Source organism: Dendropsophus ebraccatus, unplaced genomic scaffold (assembly GCF_027789765.1).
Source record: "Dendropsophus ebraccatus isolate aDenEbr1 unplaced genomic scaffold, aDenEbr1.pat pat_scaffold_582_ctg1, whole genome shotgun sequence".
Classification (NCBI taxonomy): Eukaryota; Metazoa; Chordata; class Amphibia; order Anura; family Hylidae; genus Dendropsophus; species Dendropsophus ebraccatus.
In genome coordinates, this window is record NW_027210181.1 from 73427 (window position 1) to 83492 (window position 10066).

Sequence of the window (10066 nt, forward strand, 5' to 3'; positions counted from 1 at the left end):
CTCTCTTAAAAGGGTGTTTTAAGGTAGTAGAGGAAGAGCGCAGCCAGAATGTGTGTTTCAGCTCGTCGTCGTGTGTTTTCAGGTCCAACACGAAAGGATGCACCCGCCTCCCTCCCCCCAAAGAAAAAGGTCCTTCGAGCCGGAATCGAACCAGCGACCTAAGGATTGCTAATGTTTTTACTACAGACCTCCGCTCTACCAGCTGAGCTATCGAAGGCTTGGCCGGCCTTTGCTCGCCTACCTCCTAGGCTTGTCAAAGAGTGGCATGAGAAAAGGCATTTGAAAAAGTCAAAAGGTTATGGAGGATGCGGGCATCGATCCCGCTACCTCTCGCATGCTAAGCGAGCGCTCTACCATTTGAGCTAATCCCCCTCTCACGTCCGTTCACTTTGGCCATCATCCCACCACGCTGTGACTTAAATAACCAGTTTTTTTTTGTTTTTTTTGTTTTGTTTTTTTAAGTGTGCATCCCAATCGCCACAACTAAGAAACTATTGGGAAGCTGACAGGACTTGGGGCAGCCTGGGATGGTCCCCAGTTTAAAGTACTTTCCTTCCTTTTTTCAAACTTGTGTTGTTCGCAGTCGCGAGGAAAGCTGCGTTGGCCTCCGCCGAGTTTCTGTAGTGTAGTGGTCATCACGTTCGCCTAACACGCGAAAGGTCCCCGGTTTGAAACCGGGCAGAAACATTGGTTTGGGTACCCTTTTGATCCAGGACAAACCTTTTTACTTCGAAGCCCTAGTTTTCCTCCGCTCGGTTTGAATACTGGCGGCTGGCTCGCCATAGCGGTGCCTGTCTCAACAGGCAGGTTTCTGTAGTGTAGCGGTTATCACGTTCGCCTCACACGCGAAAGGTCCCCGGTTCGAAACCGGGCAGAAACACAGTTCTTTTGCAGCCTTTTGGCTACCCCACTACGTAGCCAAAAGCACCAACACGTGAAATATTCCGGCTTCGAAACCGGGCAGAAGCATGGTGCTTCTGGAAGAAATTTTTGGCTACCCCACTAGTGCAACACAAAACCTTCTTTGCGCAAGCAGGTGATATTTGCTTGCAACAAGGCTTTTTAGACACAGCCACATACTTGTCCAGTTTGTCTTGTTGGAGATATTGAAGACAGGTGTTTGGCAACGAGCAAGAGGCGGCTGATGAATCGGCCCCCACTCTCCTAGATTTTAAGCAGAAACTTCTGGGGAATTGTACTTGCGGGGTTTGTAAAAGTGAGCTCTTAGCAGAGGATGGTTTCGATCCATCGACCTCTGGGTTATGGGCCCAGCACGCTTCCGCTGCGCCACTCTGCTGCTGCTCAGGAGGTTAGGAAGGCGGGGAAGAGAAGCCGAAATAGGTGGCCTCTGGCTACCATGCGCCAGCAAGTATAAGCCATTTGTTAAAGGCCAGGGCCCCCCCTTGAGGCTGTTTTCCTTTTTCGATATTATTGAGTCAAAGGTCATGTGACCTGGCTGGGGCTTCGAGCAATTGCGTGCAGCAACGGTGTCTCTGTGGCGCAATCGGTTAGCGCGTTCGGCTGTTAACCGAAAGGTTGGTGGTTCGAGTCCACCCAGGGACGATGGCCTAATTTTCTTTGGCTTTCAGGGCACAGCGAAAGGCCCTCCTTTGGCAGGCCTGAGCTGCACTCCCAACTGAGAGCTTGGATGTGGTGTCTGTTTTAAATTCCTCAGACTGGGAGCACAGCTCTCTTAAAAGGGTGTTTTAAGGTAGTAGAGGAAGAGCGCAGCCAGAATGTGTGTTTCAGCTGCTCGAAAGGTCCAACACGAAAGGATGCACCCGCCTCCCTCCCCCCAAAGAAAAAGGTCCTTCGAGCCGGAATCGAACCAGCGACCTAAGGATTGCTAATGTTTTTACTACAGTCCTCCGCTCTACCAGCTGAGCTATCGAAGGCTTGGCCGGCCTTTGCTCGCCTACCTCCTAGGCTTGTCAAAGAGTGGCATGAGAAAAGGCATTTGAAAAAGTCAAAAGGTTATGGAGGATGCGGGCATCGATCCCGCTACCTCTCGCATGCTAAGCGAGCGCTCTACCATTTGAGCTAATCCCCCTCTCACGTCCGTTCACTTTGGCCATCATCCCACCACGCTGTGACTTAAATAACCAGTTTTTTTTTGTTTTTTTTTGTTTTGTTTTTTTAAGTGTGCATCCCAATCGCCACAACTAAGAAACTATTGGGAAGCTGACAGGACTTGGGGCAGCCTGGGATGGTCCCCAGTTTAAAGTACTTTCCTTCCTTTTTTCAAACTTGTGTTGTTCGCTCGCGAGGAAAGCTGCGTTGGCCTCCGCCGAGTTTCTGTAGTGTAGTGGTCATCACGTTCGCCTAACACGCGAAAGGTCCCCGGTTTGAAACCGGGCAGAAACATTGGTTTGGGTACCCTTTTGATCCAGGGACAAACCTTTTTACTTCGAAGCCCTAGTTTTCCTCCGCTCGGTTTGAATACTGGCGGCTGGCTCGCCATAGCGGTGCCTGTCTCAACAGGCAGGTTTCTGTAGTGTAGCGGTTATCACGTTCGCCTCACACGCGAAAGGTCCCCGGTTCGAAACCGGGCAGAAACACAGTTCTTTTGCAGCCTTTTGGCTACCCCACTACGTAGCCAAAAGCACCAACACGTGAAATATTCCGGCTTCGAAACCGGGCAGAAGCATGGTGCTTCTGGAAGAAATTTTTGGCTACCCCACTAGTGCAACACAAAACCTTCTTTGCGCAAGCAGGTGATATTTGCTTGCAACAAGGCTTTTTAGACACAGCCACATACTTGTCCAGTTTGTCTTGTTGGAGATATTGAAGACAGGTGTTTGGCAACGAGCAAGAGGCGGCTGATGAATCGGCCCCCACTCTCCTAGATTTTAAGCAGAAACTTCTGGGGAATTGTACTTGCGGGGTTTGTAAAAGTGAGCTCTTAGCAGAGGATGGTTTCGATCCATCGACTTCTGGGTTATGGGCCCAGCACGCTTCCGCTGCGCCACTCTGCTGCTGCTCAGGAGGTTAGGAAGGCGGGGAAGAGAAGCCGAAATAGGTGGCCTCTGGCTACCATGCGCCAGCAAGTATAGCCATTTGTTAAAGGCCAGGGCCCCCCTTGAGGCTGTTTTCCTTTTTCGATATTATTGAGTCAAAGGTCATGTGACCTGGCTGGGGCTTCGAGCAATTGCGTGCAGCAACGGTGTCTCTGTGGCGCAATCGGTTAGCGCGTTCGGCTGTTAACCGAAAGGTTGGTGGTTCGAGTCCACCCAGGGACGATGGCCTAATTTTCTTTGGCTTTCAGGGCACAGCGAAAGGCCCTCCTTTGGCAGGCCTGAGCTGCACTCCCAACTGAGAGCTTGGATGTGGTGTCTGTTTTAAATTCCTCAGACTGGGAGCACAGCTCTCTTAAAAGGGTGTTTTAAGGTAGTAGAGGAAGAGCGCAGCCAGAATGTGTGTTTCAGCTGCTCGAAAGGTCCAACACGAAAGGGATGCACCCGCCTCCCTCCCCCCCAAAGAAAAGGTCCTTCAAGCCGGAATCGAACCAGCGACCTAAGGATTGCTAATGTTTTTACTACAGTCCTCCGCTCTACCAGCTGAGCTATCAAGGCTTGGCCGGCCTTTGCTCGCCTACCTCCTAGGCTTGTCAAAGAGTGGCATGAGAAAAGGCATTTGAAAAAGTCAAAAGGTTATGGAGGATGCGGGCATCGATCCAGCTACCTCTCGCATGCTAAGCGAGCGCTCTACCATTTGAGCTAATCCCCCTCTCACGTCCGTTCACTTTGGCCATCATCCCACCACGCTGTGACTTAAATAACCAGTTTTTTTTGTTTTTTTTTGTTTTGTTTTTTTAAGTGTGCATCCCAATCGCCACAAGTAAGAAACTATTGGGAAGCTGACAGGACTTGGGGCAGCCTGGGATGGTCCCCAGTTTAAAGTACTTTCCTTCCTTTTTTCAAACTTGTGTTGTTCGCGTCGCGAGGAAAGCTGCGTTGGCCTCCGCCGAGTTTCTGTAATGTAGTGGTCATCACGTTCGCCTAACACGCGAAAGGTCCCCGGTTCGAAACCGGGCAGAAACATTGGTTTGGGTACCCTTTTGATCCAGGGACAAACCTTTTTACTTCGAAGCCCCAGTTTTCCTCCGCTCGGTTTTGAATACTGGCGGCTGGCTCGCCATAGCGGTGCCTGTCTCAACAGGCAGGTTTCTGTAGTGTAGCGGTTATCACGTTCGCCTCACACGCGAAAGGTCCCCGGTTCGAAACCGGGCAGAAACACAGTTCTTTTGCAGCCTTTTGGCTACCCCACTACGTAGCCAAAAGCACCAACACGTGAAATATTCCGGCTTCGAAACCGGGCAGAAGCATGGTGCTTCTGGAAGAAATTTTTGGCTACCCCACTAGTGCAACACAAAACCTTCTTTGCGCAAGCAGGTGATATTTGCTTGCAACAAGGCTTTTTAGACACAGCCACATACTTGTCCAGTTTGTCTTGTTGGAGATATTGAAGACAGGTGTTTGGCAACGAGCAAGAGGCGGCTGATGAATCGGCCCCCACTCTCCTAGATTTTAAGCAGAAACTTCTGGGGAATTGTACTTGCGGGGTTTGTAAAAGTGAGCTCTTAGCAGAGGATGGTTTCGATCCATCGACCTCTGGGTTATGGGCCCAGCACGCTTCCGCTGCGCCACTCTGCTGCTGCTCAGGAGGTTAGGAAGGCGGGGAAGAGAAGCCGAAATAGGTGGCCTCTGGCTACCATGCGCCAGCAAGTATAGCCATTTGTTAAAGGCCAGGGCCCCCCCTTGAGGCTGTTTTCCTTTTTCGATATTATTGAGTCAAAGGTCATGTGACCTGGCTGGGGCTTCGAGCAATTGCGTGCAGCAACGGTGTCTCTGTGGCGCCATCGGTTAGCGCGTTCGGCTGTTAACCGAAAGGTTGGTGGTTCGAGTCCACCCAGGGACGATGGCCTAATTTTCTTTGGCTTTCAGGGCACAGCGAAAGGCCCTCCTTTGGCAGGCCTGAGCTGCACTCCCAACTGAGAGCTTGGATGTGGTGTCTGTTTTAAATTCCTCAGACTTGGAGCACAGCTCTCTTAAAAGGGTGTTTTAAGGTAGTAGAGGAGAGCGCAGCCAGAATGTGTGTTTCAGCTGCTCGAAAGGTCCAACACGAAAGGATGCACCCGCCTCCCTCCCCCCAAAGAAAAAGGTCCTTCGAGCCGGAATCGAACCAGCGACCTAAGGATTGCTAATGTTTTTACTACAGACCTCCGCTCTACCAGCTGAGCTATCGAAGGCTGGCCGGCCTTTGCTCGCCTACCTCCTAGGCTTGTCAAAGAGTGGCATGAGAAAAGGCATTTGAAAAAGTCAAAAGGTTATGGAGGATGCGGGCATCGATCCCGCTACCTCTCGCATGCTAAGCGAGCGCTCTACCATTTGAGCTAATCCCCCTCTCACGTCCGTTCACGTTGGCCATCATCCCACCACGCTGTGACTTAAATAACCAGTTTTTTTTTGTTTTTTTTTGTTTTGTTTTTTTAAGTGTGCATCCCAATCGCCACAAGTAAGAAACTATTGGGAAGCTGACAGGACTTGGGGCAGCCTGGGATGGTCCCCAGTTTAAAGTACTTTCCTTCCTTTTTTCAAACTTGTGTTGTTCGCTCGCGAGGAAAGCTGCGTTGGCCTCCGCCGAGTTTCTGTAGTGTAGTGGTCATCACGTTCGCCTAACACGCGAAAGGTCCCCGGTTCGAAACCGGGCAGAAACATTGGTTTGGGTACCCTTTTGATCCAGGGACAAACCTTTTTACTTCGAAGCCCCAGTTTTCCTCCGCTCGGTTTGAATACTGGCGGCTGGCTCGCCATAGCGGTGCCTGTCTCAACAGGCAGGTTTCTGTAGTGTAGCGGTTATCACGTTCGCCTCACACGCGAAAGGTCCCCGGTTCGAAACCGGGCAGAAACACAGTTCTTTTGCAGCCTTTTGGCTACCCCACTACGTAGCCAAAAGCACCAACACGTGAAATATTCCGGCTTCGAAACCGGGCAGAAGCATGGTGCTTCTGGAAGAAATTTTTGGCTACCCCACTAGTGCAACACAAACCTTCTTTGCGCAAGCAGGTGATATTTGCTTGCAACAAGGCTTTTTAGACACAGCCACATACTTGTCCAGTTTGTCTTGTTGGAGATATTGAAGACAGGTGTTTGGCAACGAGCAAGAGGCGGCTGATGAATCGGCCCCCACTCTCCTAGATTTTAAGCAGAAACTTCTGGGGAATTGTACTTGCGGGGTTTGTAAAAGTGAGCTCTTAGCAGAGGATGGTTTCGATCCATCGACCTCTGGGTTATGGGCCCAGCACGCTTCCGCTGCGCCACTCTGCTGCTGCTCAGGAGGTTAGGAAGGCGGGGAAGAGAAGCCGAAATAGGTGGCCTCTGGCTACCATGCGCCAGCAAGTATAGCCATTTGTTAAAGGCCAGGGCCCCCCCCTTGAGGCTGTTTTCCTTTTTCGATATTATTGAGTCAAAGGTCATGTGACCTGGCTGGGGCCTTCGAGCAATTGCGTGCAGCAACGGTGTCTCTGTGGCGCAATCGGTTAGCGCGTTCGGCTGTTAACCGAAAGGTTGGTGGTTCGAGTCCACCCAGGGACGATGGCCTAATTTTCTTTGGCTTTCAGGGCACAGCGAAAGGCCTCCTTTGGCAGGCCTGAGCTGCACTCCCAACTGAGAGCTTGGATGTGGTGTCTGTTTTAAATTCCTCAGACTGGGAGCACAGCTCTCTTAAAAGGGTGTTTTAAGGTAGTAGAGGAAGAGCGCAGCCAGAATGTGTGTTTCAGCTGCTCGAAAGGTCCAACACGAAAGGATGCACCCGCCTCCCTCCCCCCAAAGAAAAAGGTCCTTCGAGCCGGAATCGAACCAGCGACCTAAGGATTGCTAATGTTTTACTACAGTCCTCCGCTCTACCAGCTGAGCTATCGAAGGCTTGGCCGGCCTTTGCTCGCCTACCTCCTAGGCTTGTCAAAGAGTGGCATGAGAAAAGGCATTTGAAAAAGTCAAAAGGTTATGGAGGATGCGGGCATCGATCCCGCTACCTCTCGCATGCTAAGCGAGCGCTCTACCATTTGAGCTAATCCCCCTCTCACGTCCGTTCACTTTGGCCATCATCCCACCACGCTGTGACTTAAATAACCAGTTTTTTTTTGTTTTTTTTGTTTTGTTTTTTTAAGTGTGCATCCCAATCGCCACAACTAAGAAACTATTGGGAAGCTGACAGGACTTGGGGCAGCCTGGGATGGTCCCCAGTTTAAAGTACTTTCCTTCCTTTTTTCAAACTTGTGTTGTTCGCTCGCGAGGAAAGCTGCGTTGGCCTCCGCCGAGTTTCTGTAGTGTAGTGGTCATCACGTTCGCCTAACACGCGAAAGGTCCCCGGTTTGAAACCGGGCAGAAACATTGGTTTGGGTACCCTTTTGATCCAGGGACAAACCCTTTTTACTTCGAAGCCCTAGTTTTCCTCCGCTCGGTTTGAATACTGGCGGCTGGCTCGCCATAGCGGTGCCTGTCTCAACAGGCAGGTTTCTGTAGTGTAGCGGTTATCACGTTCGCCTCACACGCGAAAGGTCCCCGGTTCGAAACCGGGCAGAAACACAGTTCTTTTGCAGCCTTTTGGCTACCCCACTACGTAGCCAAAAGCACCAACACGTGAAATATTCCGGCTTCGAAACCGGGCAGAAGCATGGTGCTTCTGGAAGAAATTTTTGGCTACCCCACTAGTGCAACACAAAACCTTCTTTGCGCAAGCAGGTGATATTTGCTTGCAACAAGGCTTTTTAGACACAGCCACATACTTGTCCAGTTTGTCTTGTTGGAGATATTGAAGACAGGTGTTTGGCAACGAGCAAGAGGCGGCTGATGAATCGGCCCCCACTCTCCTAGATTTTAAGCAGAAACTTCTGGGGAATTGTACTTGCGGGGTTTGTAAAAGTGAGCTCTTAGCAGAGGATGGTTTCGATCCATCGACCTCTGGGTTATGGGCCCAGCACGCTTCCGCTGCGCCACTCTGCTGCTGCTCAGGAGGTTAGGAAGGCGGGGAAGAGAAGCCGAAATAGGTGGCCTCTGGCTACCATGCGCCAGCAAGTATAGCCATTTGTTAAAGGCCAGGGCCCCCCCTTGAGGCTGTTTTCCTTTTTCGATATTATTGAGTCAAAGGTCATGTGACCTGGCTGGGGCTTCGAGCAATTGCGTGCAGCAACGGTGTCTCTGTGGCGCAATCGGTTAGCGCGTTCGGCATGTTAACCGAAAGGTTGGTGGTTCGAGTCCACCCAGGGACGATGGCCTAATTTTCTTTGGCTTTCAGGGCACAGCGAAAGGCCCTCCTTTGGCAGGCCTGAGCTGCACTCCCAACTGAGAGCTTGGATGTGGTGTCTGTTTTAAATTCCTCAGACTGGGAGCACAGCTCTCTTAAAAGGGTGTTTTAAGGTAGTAGAGGAAGAGCGCAGCCAGAATGTGTGTTTCAGCTGCTCGAAAGGTCCAACACGAAAGGATGCACCCGCCTCCCTCCCCCCAAAGAAAAAGGTCCTTCAAGCCGGAATCGAACCAGCGACCTAAGGATTGCTAATGTTTTTACTACAGTCCTCCGCTCTACCAGCTGAGCTATCAAGGCTTGGCCGGCCTTTGCTCGCCTACCTCCTAGGCTTGTCAAAGAGTGGCATGAGAAAAGGCATTTGAAAAAGTCAAAAGGTTATGGAGGATGCGGGCATCGATCCAGCTAGCTCTCGCATGCTAAGCGAGCGCTCTACCATTTGAGCTAATCCCCCTCTCACGTCCGTTCACTTTGGCCATCATCCCACCACGCTGTGACTTAAATAACCAGTTTTTTTTTTGTTTTTTTTGTTTTGTTTTTTAAGTGTGCATCCCAATCGCCACAAGTAAGAAACTATTGGGAAGCTGACAGGACTTGGGCAGCCTGGGATGGTCCCCAGTTTAAAGTACTTTCCTTCCTTTTTTCAAACTTGTGTTGTTCGCTCGCGAGGAAGCTGCGTTGGCCTCCGCCGAGTTTCTGTAGTGTAGTGGTCATCACGTTCGCCTAACACGCGAAAGGTCCCCGGTTCGAAACCGGGCAGAAACATTGGTTTGGGTACCCTTTTGATCCAGGGACAAACCTTTTACTTCGAAGCCCCAGTTTTCCTCCGCTCGGTTTGAATACTGGCGGCTGGCTCGCCATAGCGGTGCCTGTCTCAACAGGCAGGTTTCTGTAGTGTAGCGGTTATCACGTTCGCCTCACACGCGAAAGGTCCCCGGTTCGAAACCGGGCAGAAACACAGTTCTTTTGCAGCCTTTTGGCTACCCCACTACGTAGCCAAAAGCACCAACACGTGAAATATTCCGGCTTCGAAACCGGGCAGAAGCATGGTGCTTCTGAAGAAATTTTTGGCTACCCCACTAGTGCAACACAAAAACCTTCTTTGCGCAAGCAGGTGATATTTGCTTGCAACAAGGCTTTTTAGACACAGCCACATACTTGTCCAGTTTGTCTTGTTGGAGATATTGAAGACAGGTGTTTGGCAACGAGCAAGAGGCGGCTGATGAATCGGCCCCCACTCTCCTAGATTTTAAGCAGAAACTTCTGGGGAATTGTACTTGCGGGGTTTGTAAAAGTGAGCTCTTAGCAGAGGATGGTTTCGATCCATCGACCTCTGGGTTATGGGCCCAGCACGCTTCCGCTGCGCCACTCTGCTGCTGCTCAGGAGGTTAGGGAAAGGCGGGGAAGAGAAGCCGAAATAGGTGGCCTCTGGCTACCATGCGCCAGCAAGTATAGCCATTTGTTAAAGGCCAGGGCCCCCCCTTGAGGCTGTTTTCCTTTTTCGATATTATTGAGTCAAAGGTCATGTGACCTGGCTGGGGCTTCGAGCAATTGCGTGCAGCAACGGTGTCTCTGTGGCGCCATCGGTTAGCGCGTTCGGCTGTTAACCGAAAGGTTGGGTGGTTCGAGTCCACCCAGGGACGATGGCCTAATTTCTTTGGCTTTCAGGGCACAGCGAAAGGCCCTCCTTTGGCAGGCCTGAGCTGCACTCCCAACTGAGAGCTTGGATGTGGTGTCTGTTTTAAATTCCTCAGACTTGGAGCAC

The 10066-nt window shown here is 51.0% G+C and overlaps 32 non-coding genes across 32 annotated transcripts; 17 read left to right on the forward strand and 15 right to left on the reverse strand.

Moving 5' to 3' along the window:
* Nucleotides 1-130: 130 nt before the first annotated feature.
* TRNAY-GUA (transfer RNA tyrosine (anticodon GUA)) lies at nucleotides 131-217 on the reverse strand. The gene is given in 2 exon segments: nucleotides 131-166; nucleotides 181-217. It is a non-coding gene; the product is annotated as a tRNA-Tyr (tRNA).
* An 82-nt stretch (nucleotides 218-299) lies between these two features.
* TRNAA-AGC (transfer RNA alanine (anticodon AGC)) lies at nucleotides 300-372 on the reverse strand. Its single transcript has one exon. It is a non-coding gene; the product is annotated as a tRNA-Ala (tRNA).
* Nucleotides 373-614: 242 nt separating this feature from the next.
* Nucleotides 615-687, forward strand: TRNAV-AAC (transfer RNA valine (anticodon AAC)). The gene has a single exon. It is a non-coding gene; the product is annotated as a tRNA-Val (tRNA).
* A 120-nt stretch (nucleotides 688-807) lies between these two features.
* On the forward strand, nucleotides 808-880 carry TRNAV-CAC (transfer RNA valine (anticodon CAC)). Its single transcript has one exon. It is a non-coding gene; the product is annotated as a tRNA-Val (tRNA).
* Nucleotides 881-1225: 345 nt separating this feature from the next.
* On the reverse strand, nucleotides 1226-1297 carry TRNAM-CAU (transfer RNA methionine (anticodon CAU)). The gene has a single exon. It is a non-coding gene; the product is annotated as a tRNA-Met (tRNA).
* Nucleotides 1298-1489: 192 nt separating this feature from the next.
* TRNAN-GUU (transfer RNA asparagine (anticodon GUU)) lies at nucleotides 1490-1563 on the forward strand. The gene has a single exon. It is a non-coding gene; the product is annotated as a tRNA-Asn (tRNA).
* A 245-nt stretch (nucleotides 1564-1808) lies between these two features.
* TRNAY-GUA (transfer RNA tyrosine (anticodon GUA)) lies at nucleotides 1809-1895 on the reverse strand. Its single transcript is given in 2 exon segments — nucleotides 1809-1844; nucleotides 1859-1895. It is a non-coding gene; the product is annotated as a tRNA-Tyr (tRNA).
* An 82-nt stretch (nucleotides 1896-1977) lies between these two features.
* Nucleotides 1978-2050, reverse strand: TRNAA-AGC (transfer RNA alanine (anticodon AGC)). Its single transcript has one exon. It is a non-coding gene; the product is annotated as a tRNA-Ala (tRNA).
* A 241-nt stretch (nucleotides 2051-2291) lies between these two features.
* Nucleotides 2292-2364, forward strand: TRNAV-AAC (transfer RNA valine (anticodon AAC)). The gene has a single exon. It is a non-coding gene; the product is annotated as a tRNA-Val (tRNA).
* A 121-nt stretch (nucleotides 2365-2485) lies between these two features.
* Nucleotides 2486-2558, forward strand: TRNAV-CAC (transfer RNA valine (anticodon CAC)). Its single transcript has one exon. It is a non-coding gene; the product is annotated as a tRNA-Val (tRNA).
* A 607-nt stretch (nucleotides 2559-3165) lies between these two features.
* On the forward strand, nucleotides 3166-3239 carry TRNAN-GUU (transfer RNA asparagine (anticodon GUU)). The gene has a single exon. It is a non-coding gene; the product is annotated as a tRNA-Asn (tRNA).
* Nucleotides 3240-3485: 246 nt separating this feature from the next.
* On the reverse strand, nucleotides 3486-3571 carry TRNAY-GUA (transfer RNA tyrosine (anticodon GUA)). The gene is given in 2 exon segments: nucleotides 3486-3521; nucleotides 3536-3571. It is a non-coding gene; the product is annotated as a tRNA-Tyr (tRNA).
* A 396-nt stretch (nucleotides 3572-3967) lies between these two features.
* TRNAV-AAC (transfer RNA valine (anticodon AAC)) lies at nucleotides 3968-4040 on the forward strand. Its single transcript has one exon. It is a non-coding gene; the product is annotated as a tRNA-Val (tRNA).
* A 122-nt stretch (nucleotides 4041-4162) lies between these two features.
* TRNAV-CAC (transfer RNA valine (anticodon CAC)) lies at nucleotides 4163-4235 on the forward strand. Its single transcript has one exon. It is a non-coding gene; the product is annotated as a tRNA-Val (tRNA).
* Nucleotides 4236-4580: 345 nt separating this feature from the next.
* Nucleotides 4581-4652, reverse strand: TRNAM-CAU (transfer RNA methionine (anticodon CAU)). The gene has a single exon. It is a non-coding gene; the product is annotated as a tRNA-Met (tRNA).
* Nucleotides 4653-4843: 191 nt separating this feature from the next.
* TRNAN-GUU (transfer RNA asparagine (anticodon GUU)) lies at nucleotides 4844-4917 on the forward strand. Its single transcript has one exon. It is a non-coding gene; the product is annotated as a tRNA-Asn (tRNA).
* Nucleotides 4918-5161: 244 nt separating this feature from the next.
* TRNAY-GUA (transfer RNA tyrosine (anticodon GUA)) lies at nucleotides 5162-5248 on the reverse strand. The gene is given in 2 exon segments: nucleotides 5162-5197; nucleotides 5212-5248. It is a non-coding gene; the product is annotated as a tRNA-Tyr (tRNA).
* Nucleotides 5249-5329: 81 nt separating this feature from the next.
* Nucleotides 5330-5402, reverse strand: TRNAA-AGC (transfer RNA alanine (anticodon AGC)). The gene has a single exon. It is a non-coding gene; the product is annotated as a tRNA-Ala (tRNA).
* Nucleotides 5403-5643: 241 nt separating this feature from the next.
* On the forward strand, nucleotides 5644-5716 carry TRNAV-AAC (transfer RNA valine (anticodon AAC)). The gene has a single exon. It is a non-coding gene; the product is annotated as a tRNA-Val (tRNA).
* Nucleotides 5717-5837: 121 nt separating this feature from the next.
* On the forward strand, nucleotides 5838-5910 carry TRNAV-CAC (transfer RNA valine (anticodon CAC)). Its single transcript has one exon. It is a non-coding gene; the product is annotated as a tRNA-Val (tRNA).
* Nucleotides 5911-6254: 344 nt separating this feature from the next.
* Nucleotides 6255-6326, reverse strand: TRNAM-CAU (transfer RNA methionine (anticodon CAU)). Its single transcript has one exon. It is a non-coding gene; the product is annotated as a tRNA-Met (tRNA).
* Nucleotides 6327-6519: 193 nt separating this feature from the next.
* TRNAN-GUU (transfer RNA asparagine (anticodon GUU)) lies at nucleotides 6520-6593 on the forward strand. Its single transcript has one exon. It is a non-coding gene; the product is annotated as a tRNA-Asn (tRNA).
* Nucleotides 6594-6837: 244 nt separating this feature from the next.
* TRNAY-GUA (transfer RNA tyrosine (anticodon GUA)) lies at nucleotides 6838-6923 on the reverse strand. The gene is given in 2 exon segments: nucleotides 6838-6873; nucleotides 6887-6923. It is a non-coding gene; the product is annotated as a tRNA-Tyr (tRNA).
* Nucleotides 6924-7005: 82 nt separating this feature from the next.
* On the reverse strand, nucleotides 7006-7078 carry TRNAA-AGC (transfer RNA alanine (anticodon AGC)). The gene has a single exon. It is a non-coding gene; the product is annotated as a tRNA-Ala (tRNA).
* Nucleotides 7079-7318: 240 nt separating this feature from the next.
* Nucleotides 7319-7391, forward strand: TRNAV-AAC (transfer RNA valine (anticodon AAC)). Its single transcript has one exon. It is a non-coding gene; the product is annotated as a tRNA-Val (tRNA).
* Nucleotides 7392-7513: 122 nt separating this feature from the next.
* On the forward strand, nucleotides 7514-7586 carry TRNAV-CAC (transfer RNA valine (anticodon CAC)). The gene has a single exon. It is a non-coding gene; the product is annotated as a tRNA-Val (tRNA).
* A 345-nt stretch (nucleotides 7587-7931) lies between these two features.
* On the reverse strand, nucleotides 7932-8003 carry TRNAM-CAU (transfer RNA methionine (anticodon CAU)). Its single transcript has one exon. It is a non-coding gene; the product is annotated as a tRNA-Met (tRNA).
* Nucleotides 8004-8514: 511 nt separating this feature from the next.
* On the reverse strand, nucleotides 8515-8600 carry TRNAY-GUA (transfer RNA tyrosine (anticodon GUA)). Its single transcript is given in 2 exon segments — nucleotides 8515-8550; nucleotides 8565-8600. It is a non-coding gene; the product is annotated as a tRNA-Tyr (tRNA).
* Nucleotides 8601-8993: 393 nt separating this feature from the next.
* On the forward strand, nucleotides 8994-9066 carry TRNAV-AAC (transfer RNA valine (anticodon AAC)). Its single transcript has one exon. It is a non-coding gene; the product is annotated as a tRNA-Val (tRNA).
* A 120-nt stretch (nucleotides 9067-9186) lies between these two features.
* Nucleotides 9187-9259, forward strand: TRNAV-CAC (transfer RNA valine (anticodon CAC)). Its single transcript has one exon. It is a non-coding gene; the product is annotated as a tRNA-Val (tRNA).
* Nucleotides 9260-9604: 345 nt separating this feature from the next.
* TRNAM-CAU (transfer RNA methionine (anticodon CAU)) lies at nucleotides 9605-9676 on the reverse strand. The gene has a single exon. It is a non-coding gene; the product is annotated as a tRNA-Met (tRNA).
* A 193-nt stretch (nucleotides 9677-9869) lies between these two features.
* TRNAN-GUU (transfer RNA asparagine (anticodon GUU)) lies at nucleotides 9870-9944 on the forward strand. The gene has a single exon. It is a non-coding gene; the product is annotated as a tRNA-Asn (tRNA).
* Nucleotides 9945-10066: the final 122 nt, after the last annotated feature.